Here is a 6,000-nt window from a genome sequence, read left to right as displayed (position 1 = left end):
CCTATACCGGGGGAGCCTGGATGGGTGGCTACACACTATCAGCGGGACGACCGTGCCAGGGTGGACGATATATATATGGGATGGCTAGAGCAGCAGGTCCATATTTGGGAGGAGCGAGGTCACCGTATTCCGCCACCACCTACATTTACCCAGGAGGCCACTATTCATCTGTATACGTCATGGTACCGCCGTCACACCCGACGGATGATTGGGAACCCCATTCATGTACTTGGCGATCGCTACAGACCATACGTCGGGAGGCACGAAGCACTGGTATGTTTTTATGGCTTATTAATATCTTATAATTGTGATATAGCATTATTTAATTAATATTTTAAATTTTTCACAGGCTATTGGGCATCATCACCTCTACCAGTTGGGACAGGAGATGCAGCAGCATGCCGACAATGCTGCACTCGTTGACTATGACCGGCGGGTGGCACAGGTGGCTCGTCGGACCCTGTTTCAGGCAAGAGATGCCGCGAGGTTGGACCACGAGGCTCAGTATATGGCGCCAGAGGACTACCATCGGGGTAGGGGTGTCCCACGAGGCAGGGGTAGGGCACGAGGGATGGGTGCCCCACGAGGCAGGGGTGCCCCACGGGGTCGCGGGGGTCGTGGGGGACGGCGAGGAGGTGGTCCCCAGCAAGGGGGCTGTGAGGCACCTGTTGGCCCACCTGTTGAGGTACATGATGGAGATTTTGGAGATGATCAGCCGGGTTATGGACCTCAGGTAGATGAGCCTTCCAGCAGCATGCCGTCGTACAGCCTTCAGCTATCTCTGCCAGCATCGCAGGTCACCCCGTTAGGAGCATTGTCGATCACGGGTACATTCGATGGGGATGTAGACCAGTACTTTGCATGCCCATCTACCGCAGCTGAGGATCGGCCCACCCGGGATGTGGATGGCGGGCGCAGGTTGAGTTATACCGCATCCCCGTCGGTTGATGCGGATAGCGCAGGTATGTTTATTACTTTAAAATTTCAATTTGTTTTCTTTTCCTTAATGAGCTGACATTAATTAATTTTTAACTTTCTTATGAAGATTTTGTCCCAGCCCATCTTTGAGGCAACTACATGCTTTGATGAGGACACCACAGATGCATATACTCAGGCGGCCGACGAGACCACGGTGAGAAAATGTTTTTTGACTCAACACGTACAATACAAATATACCTTTTCACATGCTAAGATTACTACTTGTTTTGTAGGTTGTTGACGCCCCGACGGCATATTCTTCCGATCCTACCAGCTGTGGTGTCGATGCTGCAGCACATCCTCACATAAAGAGGCGTCTTGATGACGATGATCCAGATAGAGTACCCGAGCGACAAGGGATGCGACTTAGGCCGGCAGCAGCACTGAAGCACACAGGCTGCGGGACTCACTGATTTACTTATGTTTTTACTTTGTGTAAATAGTGCATTATGTAAATAATGGTAACAATTATCTTTTACCAACAATTTTATTTTAATTGCGTTTGAACAGCAATTTTACTTAAACAGTGCAACACAAAAACAAACCTTGCAAACGTAACACAAAAACAAGTAGAACTAAAACCATCACTGCACAAAGGATAACTAAAACCATAAAACGCAGTACTATACCACGCTTTAAGTATTAAATTTTTCTGCAAGAAAGCAGCTTTTTCCACATGGATTTTATCTTTTTCAGAACGACAAGACAACTCCATAAAACGTAGTACTATACTGCGAATTAATTATTAAATTTTTCTGCAAGAAAGCAGCTTTTTCCACATGGATTTCATCTTTTTCAGAACGGCAAGACAACTCCATAAAACGTAGTACTATACTGCGAATTAATTATTAAATTTTTCTGCAAGAAAGCAGCTTTTTTTAACATGGTTTTCATCTTTTTCATAACGACAAGACAACTCCATAAAACGTAGTACTATACTACGAATTAATTGTTATATTTTTCTGCAAGAAAGCAATTTTTTTCACATGGTTTTCATCTTTTTCAGAACGACAAGACAACTCCATAAAACGCAGTACTATACTGCGAATTAATTATTAAATTTTTCTGCAAGAAAGCAGCTTTTTTCACATGGTTTTCATCTTTTTCAGAACGACAAGACAACTCCATAAAACGCAGTACTATACCACGCTTTATGTATTTTTGTCTCGCCTATAAATAACGGGCTCATTGTAGTTATTTTGTATGCTCAAAAATTACTAAAAGCAAATATTTCATTAAAAGTAAGGTTTTTTTACTAAAAGCAAATATTTCATTAAATGGCTCAACCTCTTCGTCACCAAAGTGCAACTGTGGAAAGAATGCTCGATGCAAAATTGTTGGGACGGTGGTGAAGTTGGACGCCGCTACTGGTGCTGTATGAACCAGTTTTACAAGGTTCCCGGCGAACCTAGATTTTGAGGAATGGGTTGATGAACCATGTTATCAGGAATGCTACAGAGAACAACTGCAGTTTCTTCATAATATGTGTTTATGCCAACAGGAAACACAAAGAGAAAGCGATAGAATTATTGCAGAAATGAGGGCGAAACTGAAGGAGGTGGAAGAAGAAAAATGGAAAGCACAATGGAATTGTGAAGCACAAAAGGAACGTAAAAAAAAATATAAACGGGAACTTGCGGAGGTGAATGCGAAACTGAAAGAGGTAGAAGAAGAAAAAGAACAACTGGAAGAACGATTTAAGTGGTTGGAGCGGAGAATAAATAAACCGGGACAAACATTGGCATGTATGTGTTTAGTGTATTTTTCATGTTTCATGTATTTTTATTATGTTGGCCTGCTATGTTTGTGTTTGTGCTGTGGTAATGTTTTCCTTGTTTGTTGTACTAAATTTTATTTTAATTGAAGTGGAAGTTAAGTTTAAATGCTTGTGTTGTTATATGAAACTATCAAACCACGCTTTATATATTATATTTTACTGCAATTAAACAGCTTTTTCTTCACTCATTCCAGATTGTGGAACATAATTTTATTTGATATATATTGCAAAATACACAAGTACAAACACGTATTACAAAAAACAATACCAAAACAAAAGACTAGGGGTATCCTTGATAGTTGGGTACATTCGACGAACTTGCACCAGGAGCCGGATTACCACCGCCACGCACACCACCTGAAGGACATTTACGACGGTCGTGTCCTGTTTGCGAGCATATGCCACATTTACGCGCATAAACGGTGTCACCAACATCCATTTGGTTCCGTATACGCGTTCTCTTTTGCACTTGCAGCTTGCTCAAATAGTCCTTGTTACATACCATCTTAAAAGGTTCCGGCGGCCAATAATGCTCAGCACCTAATGGCTGCAACTTCCCACTATACGTGTCTACGTATGCAGCAACACTGTATTGCCTATCAATATAGTTTGTTGCCCCATATCCAACTTGTTGAAAGCACTTCAACGCATGTGCGCACGACATGTGGTAGATGGTCCATTTTCCACATGAACATAACCTTCTATTTTCATTCACCGTCTGTAGATTATTCCCACGGTGTCCGCGGATAGCGGTCTTAACTTCAAAAACACCCCGTTCATGATCGTACTGAAGAAATGAATGCCACTGTGCTCGCCTCCTGGACCTTTCAAATCTTCTCATGGGTATTGGCATAAATTGAAAACCCCTGTCCATCAATGCCGATGCAGCTGCATGCCTTTCAACAAACCTCTCCGCACTCTATTTGAATGTCATGCGGACCATGGCAGTGACAGGCAATCCACGGGCAGACTTCAACAAGCCGTTGAATGACTCCGACACGTTTGTAGTGAGGGCTCCCCATCGTCTGCCGCCATCAGCATGCAATGTCCACATGTGAAGCTCATGTCGCATCAACCAAGTATAGGCTCGTGGATCTATCTGCCGGATCGCTTCCATGCGCCTCGTGAATTTGCACTGCTGGTGCTCAGTTGCAGCCATCCACATTAAGTCATGCAAGGCCTTGTCAGGAAATTTCTTTTGGAAATTGACCTTCAGGTGCCTCACACAGTAACGGTGGTATGCATATGGTTCCTGCCATTCAGGCAAGTGACGTACAGAACTTAAAATACCACCATGCCGATCAGATATTAGACAAATACCTGAACGTTGTTTGACAACGTGCTGCTTCAAGTGGTTCAAAAAAAGTGTCCACGTCTCTTCGCTTTCGTTGGCACATATGGCAAAAGCTAGTGGAAATATTTGTGCGTTGGCATCAACTGCAACTGCAATCAAAAGCTTAATATCATACTTTCCATAGACATGAGTACCGTCTATGGAAATTACAGGACGACAATGCACAAAACCATCAATTGCTGCTTTAAATGACCAGAACACATAGTTGAAAATATATTCGGGTCTGTCCGAACTCTGCTCACGCCTCCATTCAACAACAGTCCCGGGGTTAAAGTGTTGCAGTGCGGCCATGTACCTGGGCAGATTTGAAAAAGACTTATCCCAGTCGCCATAAATAAGTTCAAAGGCACGTTTGCGACCGAGATATGCCTTTCTTTTGGTTATAGTACAACCATACTCCTGGTGGACGGCTGTAATACACTCTTTAATCTTGAACCTAATGGACACTTCCAAATATGGAATCAAGACAAGAGAAATCAAGTCCACATCCAAGTTGAAGTGATTCTCATTGAATGTGTCCATTTCACATCTGTGCTCGTTAATAAATTTTTCCACTTTCCACAAACCTGATTTCTTCTTGCTGGCACGCAACATCCAGTGACAACCCATAAACCACCTACCGCATACAGCCTTGTATTCCTCCGTAGTTGACTCACTTACCGTCATCTCACGGCACTCTCTTATACTGTAGATTTTTACAACCCTAATTAGGCGAGCTTTATCGGGGAAATACATGCCCTTTGTCAGAACAGCTGGTCTAGACTCATCCCACATCGCTGACCGAATATCGTCATCATCCCTTGTGAGGGCATCCACGTTCGGCATACTTGGCAAATTATCAAGGTAGGGAATATGCCGCTCATGAAATGGCACGTGGGACTCGTACACTCTTTGTCTAGCGGGAGGTGGAGGAACATGCTCCCTCGTCAGCTCAGGTTCAACATTCACTTCCTCCTCATCATCACCCTCATCATGGAAGGGTGTGTCATCCCCAAACTCATCCACATTGTTGTCATAATCACTATCATCTTCCTGACTCTGCGCATCAGCCAAATCACGAGTCAATACGTCGTCTATGGGCAATTGTGTGAGGTCAGGAACATCAAGAAGCTCATTTTCACTGCACAAAAAGAACAAAATGATAAGTTACCCAACTACATAAATACTTTAGATATAGCTATATCACTTTACTTACAAGTCGTACTGTCTTGACGTTTCATGATGGATATTTTCTTGTTGGTGATGACTCCCGGATGGACCACCGTGCTCCAATACTCCAGAACTACGCATATTCCAACTAGGGACGGGGTCATAACTTATAAAATTCATATCCGGGCGGTACCCCCTATGAAAAATATAAGTGTTAATACAAATCCAATTAAAACATAAAATAAACATCGCTAAAGCGTAGTAAAATTGAAGTTTACCAGTCGTCTTGTGGATTATATAAAGTCGAAAAATTATTTTGTAGCTGCTCATTCGCCGGTGGTGACAAGTTTAAATCAAGGCAAGCTCTTTCATCAGCAATCTGTCCGGCAAAAACTGCTCCAGAATAACCACCCGATGACTGGGGGTTATCCCTACTATGCACACCCTCATTATTGGGAACGCCTTCCACCTTGTTGTACAATTTCCAATAATTTTATTACAATAAATTTCCTGTATTCATCCGGAATCCGCAAAAAATCTCTAAGAGTTTCATCATCCTCGATGTTAAACTCAGAATAATAAGCAAACCCCGGCGGAGTCACTGAATACGGAAACCTACCGGTTACTTTAAGGTTAACTGAACGCTTCCTCACACTCATTTTTTACATAACAACGAAACCAATTTATCATACTCCATAGTAAGCGGCAATTTAACATGACACCGTGGAGGTGAGCTATACCT

The sequence above is a fragment of the Nicotiana attenuata genome, unplaced genomic scaffold, assembly GCF_001879085.1.
Source record: "Nicotiana attenuata strain UT unplaced genomic scaffold, NIATTr2, whole genome shotgun sequence".
NCBI lineage: Eukaryota > Viridiplantae > Streptophyta > Magnoliopsida > Solanales > Solanaceae > Nicotiana > Nicotiana attenuata.
The sequence above is the reverse complement of the archived record's forward strand: the minus strand, read 5'-3'. Positions refer to the sequence as shown.